The sequence below is a fragment of the Rhipicephalus sanguineus genome, chromosome 1 (assembly GCF_013339695.2).
Source record: "Rhipicephalus sanguineus isolate Rsan-2018 chromosome 1, BIME_Rsan_1.4, whole genome shotgun sequence".
Taxonomy (NCBI): domain Eukaryota; kingdom Metazoa; phylum Arthropoda; class Arachnida; order Ixodida; family Ixodidae; genus Rhipicephalus; species Rhipicephalus sanguineus.
The window spans coordinates 327269468-327291450 of record NC_051176.1 but is presented as its reverse complement, the minus strand read 5'-3'; the positions used below and the strand labels follow the sequence as shown (position 1 = coordinate 327291450).

Here is a 21983-nt window from a genome sequence, read left to right as displayed (position 1 = left end):
CATGGTCACACCGAGTTAAGCTCGATTTCTGTGCAGAGAAAGCCGAAACTTGCTAAGCAGCGAAAAGGAATGTGTCATAGCCAATTGCATTGCATCCTGGCATCATAATATTGAAAGCATCACTTTACAGTGAAGCATGCTTCAGTTTTTAAGGGCCACTTGTCTGCTGCACATGTTACGGTTGCTGTTGAAAAGGAAGTTTTTAATCGCAATAGTAGCAAACAGCAATTTAGACAATATATATTTTGTATTAATGCCCATGAATAAATATTTAGGTCAGGCTTGATACTCTACAGTTGCTTTCTTTCGCCTGGATCTGACTCAAGCCTCTGTTCATTTTTACAGCTAAACAAGGCTGCCGTTCCGGCCCAATTTCTATGCTGGAAATGCTGTCCATTAAGGCCCGTGAATTCAAGGAGAAGGCGCCAGAACAAGGTTTACAGAATTTGTGTGAAATGTATAGTGGGCAGAGTGCTAGGAGTGAGATTAAATCCATCACACGGGAACAGTCGAATTCTCGAGTGTGGCACAGACATCGAAAGGGCCTCGTCACTGCAAGCATCGCTCATGCTTGTATGACCCGAGCGAAGACATTTCTTTGTTCGAAAGGTACGGCCGACATTGACCCTTTTCTTTCACTCATTTTAAGGAGCAAGATGGTAACTACGCCTGCAATGCGTGCTGGCATTTTTAAAGAGAGCGCAGCCCGTAGTGCCTATAAAGTGTGGCATGAAGCCCTAGGCCACACAGTAGAAGTGCGCCAAAGGGGGCTCATTCTACATGACGAGTTCCCTATTATAGCTTGCTCACCCGATGGTTTAGCAGTGTTTTCATGCCAATGCTGCAAGGGCAAAGAAGTTTTTTTGGAGATAAAGTGCCCCACCAAACTCGATAATTCATTTAAATGTTTCGACAGCCTGGAGCCGAAGTTGGAATATTGCACCCAACTGAACGTGCAAATGGCTGTATGTCATGTGAAGGAGGCTCATTTTTTTTATTGTAGCGATAGTTTGTTTTCCTGTGCTGTCATGCAGTATGACAGCTGTGCATTTGAGGAGTTCAAGGATGTGATTATTAGTGTATACAAAGAATCAGTCATGTCGGAGCTCCTTTTGCGGCTAAGCCATTAGGTCAGTTTTTGCTGGCGCAGTTTAAGTGGAGTGGCAACTATTTATATTGTCTGTGTTGTGTTGTGTTTTTCTTTTGCTATTGTGGCAGGCTTTTTTTTCAGCTTAGCCAAACTGAAAAGGGCCCTGCAACTTATTCTCAAGTAGCCATGGAGTGGCTTTACTAAAGGAGCCTAATTGCCTAGAGAAGTGACCGCCGCAAAAATTTTTAGAATTCGTCAAGTACGAGCGGAGTTACATACCGACGAAAGCGCCAGAAGCTAAGCAGGGAGAAATGGGACGGAGAAGAAGGTACGTCACACGCCTCGTGGCCTTAAGACATTTTTTTTCTTCACACGCGTGGCTTACTTTCAGTGTGACTGTGCGCTCCGTGGCGGCCGCAGTAACTACGGAGCCTGACATGCTCAAATCAGCCAATGGTGTGGAACTTGAGTATATAGCATCATTTGTTAAGAGAAGAGGAAGTGATTTTCAGCTGATTTTGAGAATTTATAGTAAATTCCAGGCAGTGTGCCGCGCTACAATGTTTGGCTCGCGTGTTCTTGGGATCCTCAACTACTGATTGGCAGCGTTTTCTGACCATGCTGAAAAAGTGTTGCAGGGCCCCTTGAAAGGAACCCTGAATTGGTTTTGATTATTTTGTATTTAGCCAGTAAACCAAGTCCTAAGAAACATTTTCTGACTGATCTAAAGCTCTCTGCGTCAGTTGAGAAATATACTGCACGACTTTAAGCATGCGAATCGTTTTAGATGACAGCAGCTCAAACGAGTTTTTAGCTGTTGCATCCTCCTTACGTGTGTATCATTGTTGCTCGTTACGTAGCATGGGCAACTGATCTGATAGGATGTGTCCAGTCCACTTCACTGAACCTCCAGTGGGCAGCGAGCGTCGTCTGCCTGTGTCACAATATGCTCCATGTAAAAGTGAGCTGCACGACAGTGTTTATCTCGAGGTTTCTTCTCTGGGACAGCATGAATTGCCCTGGCCGAGTTGTGGTGCAAATGATTTGATAATCCTAAACGCTTCCAAAATTTCATTAACTGTTTCAGGGTATTTGTAAGTGACAGGAGATAAGCCAAAAATGCTATTACGTAGCCCTGGCATCTTTTTACAGTGCATTCAGTCTTTGGCATTGCGAAGTTTAAAGGGACACTAAAGAGCAAAACGATTTTTCTCGCATTAGTAAAGTAGTCTTCCACGATACCAAAAACACCACGCTTGCTGCGAGAAGACGCTTAATAAGCGAGAAAATGCGGAAAAAGAAAATACAGGTGGCGACGTCACCTTGGAATTCCCGCACCATTTGCCGTGACGTCACATATTTTTGACGGCGCCTGCTTTGGCCTACGTAGTCCCTAATCGGTTAAATCGAAGTATGTTGTCCTCTGAAGGGGCCAGAGACTTGACATAACGAGTTAGTGGAAATTTCGTCGAGCCAGTGGCGCCAAAATACGTTAAATGCTCTTTAAAAGCTTTTACGTCACGAATTACAAAGTTCGGCGCGAAATTTAAAAGTGAAACTTTGAACTTGGTTTTCTCCTCTAATAATAAACCTATGGTGGTGAAATAAACTACACCAGAGTTCTCCGAGCACACTTTATCAATCTAAGCCAATTCATTGTTTCTCTTTAGTGTCCCTTTAAATGAACGATGCATTGCTTTCACTGTAAGCATTGGCTTTTAATTTATAACATTTTATGTCTCATTTGAGGTTCTCGTTAATCCCTGTAACATTTGATTTCTACGTTGTGTGTCAGTGCTGTTCGTATTGTAAACATTGTATAAATGGAATTGTCCTGTGCATGCACCTTGGTAGATAGAAGAAATGAGCCCTATTGTGTGCCAAACTGTATCATAGCTTCTTGCAATGTGCAGTGCCGAGCGCTGTCAGCTATGTATGTTGATGGGTCTCTGCAAGTGATGCATGCAGCTCCAGGTGCCGATACAGATGCAATACACGCATTGTTTTTATTAGAAGAATGTTTCCTGCTGGCATGACGTTTCATAAATTTTGATATTTTTGTTTGAGGAGACCCCATTTGAAAGAGCCCTGACATTACCGCGCTCTGTAACATACGTAGTGTGAATGCCAGAATGTGCAGTGCTGAGCGCTCTGGCTGTGTGTGTTGGTAGGTCTCTGCAAGTGATGCAGCTCCGGGTGCCGATGTAACATCGAGAGTGCTGCTTGTGCATTAACTAGGAGTCGCAACGCGATGACAAAAAAAAAAGCATAGCTTCTGAGCAGGGTCATGCCCCCTTATTAGACCCAGTGCAGCTTTCAGTGCACTAGTGGAGACCAACGGAAGGAAAGTCAACACATTAGTGCAGTTTATCTGTAATTTTTGCAACAAAGGATTCCTAAGGCTATGTCACAGTGATTAGTAGGGTTGAGAGCTGGGCTAGTTGGTGAGATATCATTTTAACATATGGTGTAGTAGTGCAAATTCGACGGGGACAAAGAGGGCAAAAAGAAACACGACACTCGCTACACTCGCAACTAATTTTATTTCAGAACCAGCACTTCATATATAACCCAAATCCCTAGCGACACAGAAATGAACTACGAACGCTGAATCATTGCCAAAAGAACCTTTTGCGCACACTCAAACGATAGTACACGGAAGTTATGCCTAAACACTTTAAGATGACATAACAAATAACAGCGCTGGGTAATATCAATACAAAATACATTGGCGGGAATTCACACGTGCTTGAAACAGAATTGAAACAACATGAAGTATGACACATGCAAACACTAACTTCAATTAAAGTCCTTCGAAGAAGCTTGCTTTTCGGTTACTTAACGAAACTGATGACTGATAAATGCAGCCATCTTTTCTTTTGTTAATGTGAAAGGCTTCCCTGACGTTGGTTCCCATGACGGAATACTACGGTTGTGTCACTGAACAGTGGCGAGCAGCCACACTGAGAACAGTGTCCCTTTATGTGAGAATGAATGTTAGTTCCTAATGATCGCTTATGTTCTAAAAGTCGTGTGTTCTAAGAACGACCCGTCTGGCCGATGTATACCTTTCCACATGATAGCGGAAAGCAATACACAAGCAATATATTGTGTATTGCTTCTGCGAGTTTGAGCGTATCTATCTATCTATCTATCTATCTATCTATCTATCTATCTATCTATCTATCTATCTATCTATCTATCTATCTATCTATCTATCTATCTATCTATCTATCATCATCTATCCATCCATCCATCCATCCATCCATCCATCCATCCATCCATCCATCCATCCATCCATCCATCCATCCATCCATCCATCCATCCATCCATCCATCCATCCATCCATCCATCCATCCATCCATCCATCCATCTATCTATCTATCTATCTATCTATCTATCTATCTATCTATCTATCTATCTATCTATCTATCTATCTATCTATCTATCTATCTATCTATCTAGCCGCCTACGACTTTGTGCTCTCCTGGCCGTTTCGTTAATCGGATGTATAACAAAATTGGTATAGAATAACATGACCGTATTACGAACATAAATGACTGGTCATAACATGAAAATCATGACATGCATGTCATGAACAGCATGATTTACATTCCACGGCCTTCGGGCTCTTGCGGCCATTCCGTTAATTTCATATATACCGAAACTTGTATGACGTGACAAGAGTTCATGGCGAACATAATGACAGGTCCTAACGTGCAAATTATGACACGCATGTCATGTGCAGCATGATTTACATGACATAGTCTCGGGGCGCTCGCGGCCGTTTAAATGAAGGGATACATATGAAAACTGGTATGACGAGACATTTCTCTATGACGAACATAACTGACACGTGGTAACATGAAAATAATGATATGCATGTCATGTATGACATGATTGACATGCCGCGCTCATGGCGCACTCGCGGCCGTTTCGCTAGGTTGATATACACCAAAATTGGTATTGTGCGATGTGACTGTATGAAGAACATGAATAACTGGTAGTAACATGAAAACCATGATATGCATGCCATGTATGTCATGATTTACATGCAAAGCTCGTGGTGCATTCGCGGCCGTTTCACTGGCTTGATATACATTAAAACTAATATTGCGCGACGCGACTGTATGACGAACTTAAATTAGAGGTGGTAACATGAAAATCATGACAAGCGTGTCATGCACGACATAATTTACATGCCACGCTCATGACGCACTCGCGGCCGTTTCGCTGGCTTGATATACACCAAAATTGGTATTGCACGACGCGACTGTATGACGAACGTAAATTATAGGTGGTAACCTGAAAATCATTACATGCGTGTCATGTACGACATGATTTACATGGCACAGTCATGGTGCGCTCGCGGGCGTTTCGCTAGATTGATATGCACCAAAATTGGTATTGCGTGATGTGACTGTATCAAGAACATGAATAACAGGGTAATGAAAACCATGACATGCATGTCATGATTTACATGCCACGCTCATGGTGCATTCGCGGGCGTTTCACTAGCTTGATATACGCCAAAATTGGTATTGCGTCACGCGCCTGTATGACAAACGTAAATGAGAGGTGGTAACATGAAAATCGTGACAGACAAGTCAAGTGCGACATGATTTACATGCCGCGCTCATGATGCGCTCGCGGCCGTTTCGATCGCTTGGTATACACCAAAATTGGTATTGCGCAACGTGACTGACAAACATATATGACAGGTGGTAACTTGAAGATTATGATATGCATATCATTTACGACATGATTTACATGCCACGCTCATTGTCCGATCGCGGCCGTTTCGCTAGCTTGATATACACCAAAATTGGTATTGCGTGATGCGAATGTACGACGAACATAAATGACAGGTGGTAACATAAAAACCATGACATGCATGTCATGTATGGCATGATTTACATGCCACTCTCATGGTGGACTCGCGGCGATTTCGCTCGTTTGATATACACCAAAATGGGTATTGTGCGATGTGACTGTATGACGAACATAAATGACAGGTCCTAACATGCGAATTATGCTATGCATGTCATGTACGGTATGATTTACATGACACTGTTATGGTGCTCTTCCGGCCGTTTACATGACTGGATATATACCAAAATTGGTATGGTATGACAGGAGTGCGTAATGAACATAAATGACCGGTCATGCAGTGTATATACCAGAATATACGTTTCATTGGCATGGTATATACCACATTGTGCATGCACGCGTGCATGGCAAACATGCGATATATGATGAACTAGATGCCATGGCATGAATGATTTCATTTGGCTCAAAAATAAACAAAGGGATGTATGCAGCTCTTTTCTGGCTGCTTCGCATTACATCGATTCCCACAGTGCGTGGGACCTGCCGGATTTTTTCTTTAGCTGATGACTAGCACCACCTACAGCACATCAAGCAGGCCTCATTCTCAATGTATGCAAGCCTAGACGTTGCTTGCTTTTCATGCTGCCACGTGCCAGCCGCTTCCTCCGGGCAAACGCGTGCTTTGTGTGAAAGACGTCACGGAGAGGAAGAAGTGCACGTGAAATGCCGGCCGCTTTCTCCGGGCAAACGCGTGCTTTGTAAGAAAGACGTCATGTAGAGGAAGAAGTGCAATGTCGGTGTGCACGTGAAATGTTTCAAGGCTTACCACACCCGCACATAGCACCCCTAATGCACAATGTCCTATATGTGTAGGACGGCTTGAAAAGCAGTGTTGCGTTTACATGGCAGCAAATAAAGAACTTGTGCTTTCTTTTGAGGCTAGAAGTACACTTTTTGTGAGAAAAAACTATTGGTTCTGTCATTTCATTTGAGTTTGGGCATACATGAATTAATGGGTTCTTAATATTTTTAGGCGTCACTTATTTTTCATTTATTACATTTACAGCAAGAAGAGCTCCTCTGTGGAGTTCAATAATTATCATTTACTGAGAAGTGAGCACAAATGCCTCCCACCTTGTATTGCTGGCTTTTCATTTTTTTATGCCTTCCAGTAAAGCCACTTGCATTTTATTTAGCAGAAATTGAATGGAACTTGGAACAGAAACTTGAGCTTGTTCGCAGGAGTCCATCATGACAGGAAGTTATGCATGCAAATACAAACACAACAGAACGAGAAAAGTTGTGTTGTCCTGTCCTCTTGTTTTTACGCACCTTACCGTCTTTCATAATCGAATGAAACCACTTATTCAGTGTACCTTCTGCTTGTTCGACATCTTTTCAAATATTCATTGTATACACATTGGACCTTGCTTTATGTTAGAGCTTGTGTTCTGTTCGGCTAGATAAATCGAGTGTGATTACATTTAGAAGGGAAACAACAACGGGTCAGAGCAATATGAGTTCGTGTGGTTTATTTTGCGAAGAAATGAGAGCAAAGCAAGGTTTAATAAACCCATTGAAACAAAGCCACGATGCTGCGCAGACATATTACAAATTATGAATAATGAAATCGCAACTATATCATAATACCATCACACGAAAACTTGCGTCAAAATGTGCAGCATAAATGTTCACTTCAATGACGAATACAAGCTGCAAAAGGGCACAAAAACATAAAACCATGCCTGTAGTAGCTGATCTGCAAAAAGTTTGCCGAGGGGCTTATCAGCAGGTTTGGCTGAGAAAAAGAAAGAGGTACAGCACGTAAATCACGTAGTGAGAATCATTACTGAAAGCTGAAACGGCCGAGTGACATAACTACACATAGTGACGCAGGTTAAAACAATAGGAAAAACGTTTACAGCAAGGAGTGTACTAGCCTCTTATGTGCTTCAATGGGGGCCGAAATGCAAAATAATACCCGTGTGCTTAGGTTTAAGTGCATATTAAAGAACCCCATGTGATGAAATTATTTCAGAGTACTTCAATACGACATGCCTCATAATCATATCGTAGTTTTGGCACTAAACACCAGCACTTGTTATAATTGACCTCATGCAATATGCTCAAAAGAAGCTAATTCCGTATTCAGCAACTTTTGTGATCTGAAGTATTTTATGATAAACAACTGTGTGACAAAATCACTTGACGTATTCACAAAAAAACGATGTGCTGCTAAAATTGGGGATGACAAATTTGTGATACCAGCAGCCACTATCACAATGTCATCAAGTAGTCCCACCATGCTCCAGGGAATCCTTGTTGACAAGACTTTAAATATCTTCATTCGCTGTATAGCACGCTCGACGTGGACTCTGGCCGACGCTATCTTTTGTGTTCGAAGTGCGTCACCTCTTGACACCTGCTTTTGTTGTTTTTTGAATGTGGCCTGATTAATTCAATTAAATGGTCTGCACATATGTCGCAATCAGAAAGCCGCTGTCTGCCATGATGGCATCTGAGACTGGATCTAGTTGATTAATCAGACAGCTTTGTTCGAATATAGCCTTGTCCGATGTTCGGCCCCCATATCATTTACTTGTGTAGGCAATTAGACCGCTTGGTGTAACAGTCACCATGTATTTGACTGTGAAGCCCTTCTTTTAGAAGGAATAGCTCTGCAACGCACACCGCAGACAGTTAAGCTGGCTTATTGGAATTTCTGTACAGTCCAGAATGACACGCACGTTGCTGAACTGTTTAAAGCACATGGGCAAATGCTCAACAACTTCTTATTTTGGTGGTACAGTCACACTTCATGTCAAAAGTTCTGACAAAAGCTGAACTGTTTCTGCAATTATGTTGCTGCAAGTAGTCAGTGAACAGTTAAAAAGGTGACTCAGGAAAGGTGTAGAAATATTATGCTTCAATTTTACCAAAGTTAAAGCAATTCATTCTTTTGCAGACAACTGGTGCCGTCCTGAGAGCGGATGAATCATTGTGTAGCATTTCACTAGAGCATCCAAAACTTCTATTGATGGCAGGCCTGTTAAAATATTTGTGTTGTTGCTATTTATCGTGTCCACAAACTTGTGTGGAAAAGAACCTGATGTCACTTGGATGGCTTTATGTTCGGTAGTTCGAGTCCCCGAAGCCAGATCTAGGAGGAAATGTGCCACATCTTTTTTCTCTCCAGAGAACTCTGCCACTTGTGTCCGGGGGCCAAGTTGGCAAGCACATTCCTGTCACAAAACAAAAGCAAGAGTTATTATATCTGGAATAACCGATAGCGCTGACGTCAGACGTAGAGACATATCTTTTTTCTCGCTGCTTTTTTCCAATAATCTATGTCAGCATGTTAAATGAAAAGTTTGAAATAGGAAGTCCAGAGTTTTTGTGTACGTAAGTTAAAGCACAAACACCTCACGATAAAAAGCTTTTTGCAAAGTAAATCCAGAAAGCATAACCCATACTCTGAAACGATCGCGAAAGACGACAGTATTGCTTTTCGTAACGTAGAATCTGATGTGTTCAGTAACCAGCCAGGGCAACGTCATTGTTGCACTAGCTGTTGGTGTTACGAATGTCTCATAACACAGGATTAAGCATACTGTAAGAGCGCAGAGCAACCCAAGTGCGGCATTTTCGAGTGTATGCTGGCTTCCATACGCTGTGGTCAGGCTTAGCTGGGGTTACTTGAAATGCAACACATGTTGAAAGTGCTTTCAATGTTTCCTGTGCAGTAGTTTAAAGTACAGTATAATATTTAAAGAATGCCGTTTTGCGTGAAATGTATTTTTGCTGAGAGTTTAACTTGCGTACTCAGAGAGGTCAGCTGTCGTGTGCCACCGCAGCGACTTCGTCTCAGAATCTCAACATGTTGGTGGCGTGCGATAAACCTGCAACGCATGGTTCATGTTCTTGGAATGTTCAAACGACACACAAAAAAACACGTATTGGAAAAAGAACGAGTACTGAAAACACACCGAGGTAATGCTTGCTGAAAGCTTCAGTGCAAAAATTGCTACGCATTTCCACCAAGGCTTGAATACAGCCTATTTCCCCGAGATGCTATACTTCACCACCAATTTACAATGATCAGGGGTGTTCGTTTATTCCAGGCATGTGTGATGCAGGTTCTTTTTATTGTTGCTAATAGCTCTCTGTGGCTGAGCCACCGAGAGTTTTAATAAGGACAAGGCCGTTTGTTTAACAGAAACCACACAAAACATTTAATAAACAAATAAAGCGTAACAACTATCTATCTACATAAAATTAAACATTTTACAAAAAGAGTCAATGCACACAATAAAACACTCCTAACGACAAGCTAAATGAAAGTTCACAGACTCAAACTAAGCTTTACAGTTCATCGCGGACGAGCGGCGGAGCAGCGGAATAACTGGTGGTCAGTCTCACCATGTCGTTTATTCTGGCTGACCTTTGAGAAACCGGAACGCTGTGGCTGCCGCTTGTGGAGTGGACGCGGGCTGGCTGGCTGCGACGTGGAAAAGGTGGCTACTGGGCGACCCCTTGAGATGCCCGGAGGAGCAGGCCCAGGCACTGGGGTGCACAGCTCGGGCCCGTAGCCCAACTGCTGCTGCTTGCCTGTCGGACTCGAACTCCGCAGGCCTTGAGGTAGTGTTCGAGTACCATGGTTAAGGTCTCGTCGCACAGGAGCGAGGCGGCAGGATGCTCCGGCCGGTTGAAGCCCTGGAGGCTCGGGTCCGCAACCCGACTGCCCGTCTTCAGCGCCCAGTCCGGTGACAACCTTCTCTTCGCCACGTATCCTCGAACTCCCCCGGAACCCTCTGAGGCCAGGCTTTTTCTGCCCTCGGGCACACTTGTCCACTCCTCATTGGAGACTACTGGATCTCGGTGTTGGCAAATGATTGGCCCCTGACATTACCCGTGTTGTTTCCTTATTGGGCCACTTGTCCGTCGAACCCTTGCGCCTCGCGCCCTCGTGAAGGTATTCGTCGTCGTTGTCTTCGATTCAGCACTGTTCTCACCTCCGCGCGCGCACTCCTTGTCATTTTTCTTTTTATGACGCGCACGTTTCAAAGGCGCACAATTCAAACGCGCACTCCACTCATCACAGCATGTCAAGAGCACCGTCACATCGATGGAAATAGAAGATAGCATCCGCACGTTCCCAGTTTTGCTCAATATCCAATCAGTGCGCACCAAAGGCAACACTTATGCCTTTTTGCGATTGTTTCAGAATACAGCCCTATGATGGAATCTTGTTAAAACAAGTTACCACCACAAATGTACAATAAGATGTTACCATATTTTCCAAGTCATTGTTGGTTACGTTGTGCACAAGGCTTTGGTTGAAGCCATTGTCATCAAGGGATGGGAGATCATCCTGTAATGTAATATCGAGTTTAGTCAAAGAAAACAGTGGGCTGAAGTGTAAAGAAGTTTCAGGCAGCCAATTTACCATGGTTGGGCTGGCAGGACAAAGTACACCAGGCAATGCCTTTGCTTCCGGTTTGCTTTGAGCAGTTTGTTTGCTCGATTCATTCTGTAATGCATTAACAAGTGTTGACATTGGTATTTAACCCATATATGTAATCGTGGCTTATGTACAGGGATGACCAAATCTGTGGTGAACACGTCATTACTATTCAAGCTGATAAAACTAGAACAATTGTACTTCGCAAGGAAAATATCCAATATATGTGCAATCATGTTGTCGATAAGCTCAATAATAGTTTTAAGAGTTAGACACCATTAGGTATCAGCTTCTATGAGTGTTCACCTTAGATGTGCACGATAAGTTCTGTGTTATTCGGTCAAACTAACTCACTCTGGCTGACCGTTCAGTACGTCGGCGAAGTCTCGCCTGTGAGAGCTCTCTTAAACGAGCATCTTTGTTCTCATCCTGGCATGATGTCTTAGGTAGGTTCTGGCTTGGACGGCGTTGTTTTTTAGCCGTCTTCGCTGGCGTGGGACATCTCAAAAATAAATTATTTAAGCTTTATGTGTCGATGTGTGTTGCATTTAGTTTTTCACAACAGAAACACAATGTTTTTAGGAAAAAGAAAGGGCACTTGCAAGCAAATTAGGGTCATGTTTGGAGTGTTATGAAGCATTGCACACCGAACGTAGCATCTGCAAGACACAGTTTAAAGTTGCTTGTAACACAATAAAATGATGAATGCTTATGACGCTGACGTCAGCATTATCGAAATAATCTACATAACGCTACTTTAGGTACTAATACTGCACGTTTAATACGGTATACGCCAGCAAAAAGTGGATGCGGTTGGTTTTCCTTAACATGCAAGGGCGAATAAAGTTGTCGCGATGGTGGCGTGCATGTCACCAGTTACTGTAATAAACCGGCTGAGTGAAATACCAGCATCATATGGACACATTCGTGCGTGATTGGAAGACAAACCCGTACTCGTGCGTGGAGAGCTTTTTGAGTGCACTGCGAATTCGTCCGTGCCATGCAAGAGACTGCGCTTTCAGTAAGTGCCAAGGTTACAATGATCGCTTCCCCGAATTTGCTGGTACGACAGTAGTAAACACTAAGACTTCCTACACCCTTTCACGATGCGCGAGCGTTGTGCTGGAAAGTGCATACCTGGATGCCTGGAAAGTGCATACCCGTGGCGGCAACCCGGATGCCTTCTGGGTTGCCGCCACGTGTAGTGCAGAAGACGCGAACAACGCAGACACCGTTCAAAGGTCGCACATGTGCTCGAACTGCGGCATGATACATGCAGCAAATAGTTGCAAGTGTGCCCAATAGATCAAGTCCTCGTATTCCGGTTAACATACAAAGAAAATAAGGTATAGCTCAAGCGCAAGTGTAATGCACATAGCGTACCGAGACTTCGCAGTGCCACATTTCTGGACATACTTCAGGCGCCGCAGCGACATGTAAAGTCCTTAGATACAATGGTCATGTAATAGGTTCTAGTTCACGAGTTTATACTTGTGTCTCACCTGGAAAGAAGAAATCATCCCGTGCAAAATGCCGCGAGCAAACGGTCATCTTCGGCGTCACAGCCTTGCCGATGCGAAGATTCGCAATCCACCGGGCTCTGCGGCTTCGGTCTTTGCCCTCGGAAGGAAATGCATGAAAAGAAATAGCGCCATCTTTCCATCTCGCAGACACGCACTGAGGAACACAGCACAACTGCTTGGTCGTTCGTTTTTTTCTTTACTGGCGGCTCCATCTTACCACCCACGACTGCAGCCGATACGGTACTTATGGCGTCCGGACTGTTTTGGACCTCCGTGCGCAGTTTCCTCCCACTGCGGCTAGGTGCCGCATGAGTTACTGCAGTCGCGAATAGGCTCTTCTGCAGTCGAGACGGGTTTCTCACAATGCCTCACAGATGGCAGCACATTATCTAATGTTTGCTGTTTGCTTGATATGTTTTCCGCTAGATCGACACAGTTGTCCATTTTTGGAGCTGTTTCAAAGTTCGTGTGTGTTCGTTTTTAGCAGCGATGGGTGCACTATCCCGGCTTTTTTCGAAGCTTGGCGTGGCGCAAGAAACGTAGTTTTATGAAATCGCCAATGCGCCTACAAATCGCCGAATGGGCTCATTTTCGCCGGGACACTGCCGAACAAAATGCGTTAAAGAGTCTCTTTCCACAACATGATATTTACGTAGTGTTTTTTTTTCGAAGCAGTTGCAAGTAACATCATGGCTCTGTGGTAGGACACCTGCTTGCCGCGCAAACGGCCCGGGTTCGATCAATGGGACCGGAGATTTTTATTGTTTACTTTACTTGCATCTTTCCCGATTTTTAGGTCACGGATTATTTTTCGCTCACAACCAACGAAGCCGTCACCGACGCCGACGGCGGCGGAATTCCTGCGAAACGAGCTCTCTAACGCTATCGCGTTAATACAGGGAAGGTGTATAATGCCACATCATCTCATTGAAACAGCTTGTTATTTTCAAAAGTTGTTGAAAAGCTCCAAATAAAGGTGGTTAAGCTTCGTTACAGAAACTCCTGCGACAGCAGAACAACGATAGCTTTCACAAATCGCGAGAAGGGCTGGCGGCATCGATATCAATTCTCAGCGTTGCTGGAGGAAAGGTACGTTCGTGTTATAGCCTTTCAGCTCGAAAAATACTGCTCGTAAAATTACTACGTGCTTTTGGGATTAACTGCTGCAGCTACATACACTGCGAAGGGGGAGCTTTCTGTCGCGCCGTCAAAAATGGGTCGAGCAAAATCAGTTGTCGGTCCCTTTAAGCTTGCTCACCTCATGGCGTCTCCAGTAAGGCGTCCAAATGCTGTGGTGCCCAAAAGGTAGCCCAGACTGTCTGGCAAGAAAACAGTTCCTACGAAGAAAAATCATAAGCCATATAAGTTTATGAACCCACCTCGAAGATTTATCTATTTGGACATTCTATAAAAGGCTCGGGTTAAAAAATACACAAGGGGGAAGGGGTATAGTAAATGAAAAAATGAATAAAACACGAGCATATCGCGTGAGTACCAACACTATAACGACCCCATCAAACTACGCGTCTCGTTACTTACAAGTCAGAAAAAGAAATTCACAATTACACCCGAAAGGCAAAGCATCCAAAGTATTAGACACAGAATAAGCTTCAACCAAAACAGTAGGCTGATTATACAAAGTAAGATTCATCAGGTATATAGAGTAATCATTCGCAATGTAAGTTGCGCGCGAGGACTCACAACGCTGACGTGAGCGGAGTGGGCTAAGGCTCACTCTAAGGCAAAAGGGCGTAAAAAGGGTGTGTGATTCGTCCCTTCGGCGCCGCACCATTAATTTCTTTAACGACAAACTGCACCGGGTATAACCGTTACTCCCCACGCAGCTAGATTTAGATCGTTTTGTGTAATCACACCTAGTGGTCCTGTTGGGTAGCGCGTATTCACCTGTTTCCAGTGTCTGCGCATGTCATTGCTGATCATTGTTATTCTGCATACCGCTATGGTCAGTGCTTGTTGTTTGGCGTTTGTGCTCTGATCTTTTGATATGATATTTTTGTTGTTTTTATAGGCACGCGTCAGGCTGATGTTTTAAATGCGAAGCATTTCTTAGCGAACCTCTGGCACTTTGGGCGTTTCTATCTACGTATCTATCTATCTATCTATCTAGCCGCCTACGTCTGGGTGCTCTCACGATCGCCTCCTCAACTTGGTGTAGACCAAAATTGGCATGGGAGGGTAAGAGGATTTGACGAATATGACTGTCTGGTAATGACATGTATAACGTGGAAATCCTGTCGCGTACGTCGTCAAACCCTTTCCACTAGACACGTGTGGCACATACCCGTTTACCACGGTCCGCGGTGTACGGGTATGCGCCACAGGTGATTGACAGTTTATATCTACCCAGGAACGGCGAGAACAGACATTGTTAACCTAAACGGTAGAGCGCTAAGGAAAACCAACATCGGCAGCGTTGACTCAACGAATGGAAAGAATTAAAATTAGGATCCCAGCAGGAATCGAACCCAAGCATTCTGCGTGGCAATAAGGTATTCTACCACTGAGCCACGCCAGGTCTATAAATTGGTTTGGAAAAACAGCCTACGCAGGCGTATAATAGCGGTGCAACGTCAATTGTGGTTGTGGTGCTGGCTATCTAATTTTACAAGAAAATAATGAACACTACGTGGTACTCCTACGATGTCTACTCCTACGATACAGGAATCATATCAGATTAACGTCTGTAGTTCCAGTGTTGGCTCCGCTTTATAGCAATCTAATAAACATTACGTTTGTATTCCTATGATTCAGCAAGCTATATTGAAGCATTGCTCGACCCCGGAGGAATACATTAACGAAAGTTACATATGATATCCACATCACCACACCGTAAAGGGCGCTTAGTCCGCCAGAACGACGCAGTGTCCTCTTCATTTCTTACGAGGCTGGGCTGTGGCCTCATGCTGACCGAGGATGATGCCAGATTGATTGACAGCCGCTTTGTAGACTAGGCTACGTAGGCCACATACGCCCAGGTAGTCTACAAATACGACAAAAACAATCCACTAATGTTGGTCTACGTAGCACTATCCAGGTCTACCAGCCTCGACGGCCTATACCTCACCAACGCGAGGGGTGGCTTCAGGTTCCGGCATGTCGCCGGCTCTGTCGACAGACAATTTGTCGACGAAATGACCGAGGCATCCACGAATTCCAACAGCTCTACTATACCACATATTTCACTACACATGGACCCCTCGTCACCACGACCACGACCGGATCCTATGACAAGTCATGACCAGCTGCTGGTGCTCACTGATCACGGTGATGATGTCCTTGTTCAAGAACTGTCAAGAACTTCTTGCACACATGCACACGTGTTCGTGAAACGTGCGTGCGTTCTCGGGACACGTATAAGCACTACATATCAACTTACCGCTTCTGATGTTGGTAATACCCACGTTGCCATTGGCAGCGTTAGCCAACCGTAAACTGGTTATATAACACATATGCGGCTCTTCAACATATATAAGTGTGCGTATAAAATTTATACAAATCTTCAGCGTCATTTTGTAACGTGTCGCTCAGTAAAAAAAAGTTACGCCACAGTCACCTACCCGCCGCATGCTTCGCATAACATCGACTCCCACGGTACGTGGGATCTGCAGAATTTTATTCATATTGAGCTGCTTTGACCTTCAGTATTACAGTTGAAGTTTGCGCCCGTCCTGAGTACTTCCCTTCATCCGTGTTTTTTTTTCGCGCAGCCCTGATATATATATGTGTTCATTGACCAGGAGCAGCAATGACAAAAATCTAACAGATGTGAAAGCTTTTTTTTTTGTGGTAAAACAAATGCTAGATCTACACTGTCAGTTTGTGTGTTATGCACTGAATTAGTTCTTGGTGTTCCAGTGCATTAGGATCATAATGTAAGAGTCAAAAAAGCGTTACACCGAATTTATGCCAGTTATCTGAATCAGGTTCTGGTGTGCTTTACAGCTTATCAGTGCAGCATAAAATATTGAGTCACTAAAAAAACGCGTACATTTTTTTTACGTTCCAGATGGTGCTCAAGATGGCACATGCATCGCCATGGAGTTACGAACACCAGCAACTTTTTAAGAATGGCTGAAGCTCATCTAGATGCTTCACAGAATCTGGGTTGGAAGCAACAATCTCCTTCAGATAGTGTAAGAAAATGGTATCCATTGCCGAATTCTGTGATGCATACCAGTTTATAATGAATAAAGTCATTTGTACAATAAAAGCCTTGAGAGTACCACTAATTTGAGTCCAATTTCATGGTAGCTCTTATCCCAGTCACACTGATACAGTATGCAGAATCTGCACCTCCACTCCATCACAACTATAATACTATACAGAAAGGGAGAATAGGCAACCACCCGGTTGTAGGACGAAGCCACCAGGAAAGCGACCGCCCCGGAAAGGCGCTGGTCCCGGGACAATTCAACCCCGGACCCGGACGAATTCATCGGCGATTAAGAGGCTTTATTTCTGAGAAATCCGTATGGCTTCGGGCTGCAAACGGGAGTTTGTCTACTTTCCCTTTCTTCACCCTTCCGCCACCTTGCGGTATTCCGCAGGACTGATTTGCAACACTATACAGAATTTACATTGGATTGACTCTATAACAGACACCTCTAGCATGAAATTGACTGTATCATGAATGATTCATAGCGTTCTTGGGCAAATGGTCAGTATTGTGGTGCATGGACTTGGCAATGAAGTGGCATGTACATCTAGGTAATTTGAATCTCCCCAGGACATTGTTATTATGTCATTTTACTTATTTTCCACAGTTCCGAAACCATTCACAAATTTCAGACATGCATATGGGGTATAACCCTATACCCTATATCCGACCAACCCTCGACTACCCTACACTCTTAAAAAAAAGAGAGTCAAAAGGGAGTCACGTCTGCTTGACTCTCTTTGTGGCAGCCGATGACCACCTTTTTTTCTAAGGGGAGTCACAATGCTCTGGTCGACGCTCCTGAATGAAATAGATGACTCCCTTGCTCCAAGGGAGTCAGTGATGGTTCTGCATATACAGGGTGGGTTTTTTTTTAAAAAGAAAGCTTCACTGGCTGCGACCAAGATACAGTTCGCTGCTTTGGCTTGTGGTATACCGAAAAATTTTGGTTGAGAATATATAACATGGATTCGTAAAATGTGGAATTACGCACGTATTGTGTTATGGCTTCAGTTACGATATTGCTGAAACGGCGCTTCGAAAACGTCTACAAGTAAACAGGGTTCTTAAAAAATCTTGCCCCCGAGCGAAACATTCAGAGTTATGACAACGTTTAACAATGGCAGCGCTGACAAATTTGCGAATCTTCGCACGTTTGCAAGCGAGGTTTGTAGATTCCTACGACAGCATGTATGGCAGAAAACATACATTTATTAGTGAAATGGACGTGCATGGTGTTGAACGCACTGGCGATCGGGAACACATCTAATTCGACGGCCGTAAAAACATGTGCCGCAAAGCTGGCATGATAACCGCGCAGACCGGTTATCAAGGCGACGCTTTACCGCGTCTCCTAAAGAGCGACAATACTACCAGAATTATAGCTCGCGTGGTCATCATTTATGCCCGCGACAGCTAAACTATATCTTCAAGATAATCCGCGCGGGCCACCAAATCGCTCAGCAAACGTTGAGCACAGCTAGGCACGCACACACGGCCTCACCGCACTCTCCCTAGCCCCTAGAGCAGGGGATGCACGTTCACCTGCGCCCCCTCCCACCGTACAGCCCTTACAGACACACACAGGGCACGCTTCGCCTCCTCCACCCTGATATTATTCAATAGAGCTTTAACTATGCATGGATGTGTGTTCTATAGCACCAAAACAAAACCGAAACCATTTAGGCGTTCGTGGAGGCTACTTTAATCCAAAGCCGAAGCCATCAATACGAGACAGCCATTTTGGCGTCGTTAGACGGCATTGTTCGTGATCCGTCTCGTTGTGTTTAGTCCGCCAGAATAATCTGTGTCGTCAGGCGTGATTGCAAGTGATTGTTTTGCGTGACTTTCTTCGTGCTATGCATTCGTGGCGTAGTATCGTATCGTCGGCTCGCTCTTGCCGTGTCTGGCTGATCGTTTTGCGTGACTTTCCTTCCGTGCTATGCATTCGTGGCGTAGTATCGTGTCGTCGGCTCACGCTTGCCGTGACTGGCTGAAGCAGTGTCACTCAGTGTTTGGGAAAAGCAGCCTCCGGACGGAGAAGTCCCTGCAGTAAGCTTCGTTTCGTCGTGAACTTGCCTGAGCAAGATGGCAGCGCATGACGGATCCCAGTGGCACCGACAGACGAAGCCTGTGGACGACGCTCCTACGGTCGTTATAGATTTCAGGTGAGTTCTGCCGGCTTCTGCCTACAACTCTTTTATTCGCTTCACACGTAGCTTTGCCACTTGTTTTCTGATGTTCCAGTTGCACGGATTTTGCTATCGTGTTTCAATGGCTTGGCAACGACGAAAACCGCACTGGACTATCCAGTAGCGGGTAAAACGGAGTGGTGCGCGCCAATATCGTGTTTCCTTATTCCATACATGCCAGAAAAACATAAAATTGCGAGTTGAAATCTCGGTTGCAAGTCGAGTGTGGTGACACGTAGAGCAACGTTGCACCGATATATATTTGAAGGGTAAGTAGGATCAGCTGATCAAAATCAATCTAATGCACCCGGCCCGAACATGCCTGATATCCAGATCATGATTTTGGCTCGTGAAACTCTAGAATTTAGTGTTTCTTTCCTTTGCTACCCAGACGTTGAAACACGTTTAATACGTATTTATTCGCTGCATATTCGAACTTCTCGCCGTGTTTGCTTGCTTGTTTGTTTGTGTGTGTGTGTGTGTGTGTGTGTGTGTGTGTGTGTGTGTGCGCGTGTGTGTGTGTGTGTGTGTGTGTGCGCGTCCGTGCGTCCGTGCGTGCCTAACTGCTATAAAACTTTGATGCAATAGCTTTTGTAGCACGGTTTCATTTAATTGAAACAGTGGTGACTTGATCTTATGATGCTAAAAATTATCATGCAACAAAGGTAAATGTGAGTTCACTTCAAAGTTGTAGTTTTTTTTTTTGTCCACAAACTGCATACGAGCATAACCTCATCCTCCTGTGATACTTGCTTTGTCTAATGTGGTGTGGTGCTAGTACCTAATAGTAAACACAACACCGGCTAGTAATAATGGCAGTAAACATACTGCTCAAACGCTGTGTTTCGTGGATATTGGATGCCTTTGTTATACCAGCCGTGGTTCAGTTGGTTATTATTTTTAACACAAAGATACAGTCTACAGTGATGTTGTGGGCAGTGGACAAAAATCCTTTAAAATGGACTTGGAAGCGTTACGCTGCGAAGCCCAAGGACGCGGGTTCTATTCCTGACCCCGGCAGCTGCATTTAGAAGGGGGCGAGATACAGAAACTCCCATGCCCTCTGATTTGTGCACGTTGAAGAACTCCAGGTAGTTGAAATTAATCAGTGATCTCCCACTATGTAGCACCGCTTAATCGCATTGTGCTTTTCGCTCATAAATCTCTAGCAATTATTGCTTCGTCATTATACCTCGAAACACTCGCTGTATCATATTTGAATTCTATTCGCCATAGTCTGCAATGTATATTTAGCACTTTTTACAGCAGGGTACCTCATTTGACATTCTTTTACAATGCACCTTAATTGTCCCAATTTCGTGCCATAATCAGCTGTTGTTTTTAATATGTATATAAGTCACTTCAGCACTGTTCCTTTTTGTTTGACCGCTTCTCATCACCTCGATTGTTTGAGGTTTGAGGTGATGTTTGTGCTGCACAGTTTGCCCGAGTTTGCTCCCAACCCTCTATACTGGTCAACGCTGGCTGGTGGGTTGTCCTTCCAGACAAACGGAAAAACGAGACCTTTGCCTGTTGATATAGATCTGAAGAAAAAATGGCATATTAGGCCTTTAGAATAGCTGCACCTTCGTGCAGCTGTTCTGAAGCCAGGCACTAGAAGGGCACGCTCACAATGATGCGACAGAAAGAAGGCAGTGAAGGCAAGCCTAGTCTTGTCGTACATTCGCCATATTTCGTGTAGCTGTATACACATTTTGCCGTTTTCTTTGTTAAACTAATAATAACATTTGGCGTTTAACATCCCAAAACCACGATATGATTGAGAGACGCCGTAGTAGAGGGCTCTGGAAATTTCGACTACCTGGGGTTCTTTAACGTGCAGCTAAATCTAAGTACACGGGCCTCAAACATTTTCGCCTCCAACGAAAATGCAGCCGCCGAGGCCGGGACTCGATCCCGCGACCTACAGGTCTTCGTTAAAATACTGCTAGTCTAGTGGTTATGGTGCTCTACTGCTGACCCGCAGGTTGCGGGATCGAATCCTGGCCGCCGCGGCCGCATTTTCGATGGAGGCGAAAATGGTTTAGACCCGTGTGCTTAGATTTAGGTGCACGTTAAAGAACTCCAGGTGGTCAAAACTTCCGAAGCCCTCCACTACGGCGACTCTCATAATCTTATCGTGGTTTTGGGACGTCAAACCCCAACAATTATTATTATTATTATTAAAATACTGCTGCCATGCTATACAGGGTGATTTTTTTTCAGACATTACATATCTTTTATAAAAAAACTCTATGACAGTCACGCTCCAGTAGTACTCTAGTTCGAGGCGGAAATATTCTGCCGCAACAAAAAATGCGTTGACGGGACTAATTAACAAAAACCCGTTAACTAATTTTTATTTATTGACTTGAGGGCAGTTGTTTATATTAGAAATTTGTAGTGCGTGCCGCTTTATGGTATACCCATTTTTCAGAAATCATGAAAGTTTTACGTAACTCGAGATATTTCTTGTGAAATTTTAAGGGCTAAATCAAAACTGATCGTGTCCGGCACACAGAAAACGCGGTTTTTCTGTTACGTCAGACCGGAGCTGCCCGCGACAAGGGAGTGACAAAATTTGAATGAAGGCGCGTCGTGGTCGTACCTTTTCGTGAAAACTGGCAAGTCATCTAACTTGCGTCAGCGGATCGCCTTACCTTTGCATGTGGCGTTTGGTGCTCATTTGTTTCTTTCGAGTTGCGCGCAT

General features: G+C 44.2%; 1 pseudogene; it reads right to left on the bottom strand.

The window, feature by feature from the left end:
- Positions 1 to 5: 5 nt before the first annotated feature.
- On the bottom strand, positions 6 to 12932 carry LOC125757634 (uncharacterized; annotated as a pseudogene).
- Between the last annotated feature and the right edge of the window lie 9051 nt (positions 12933 to 21983).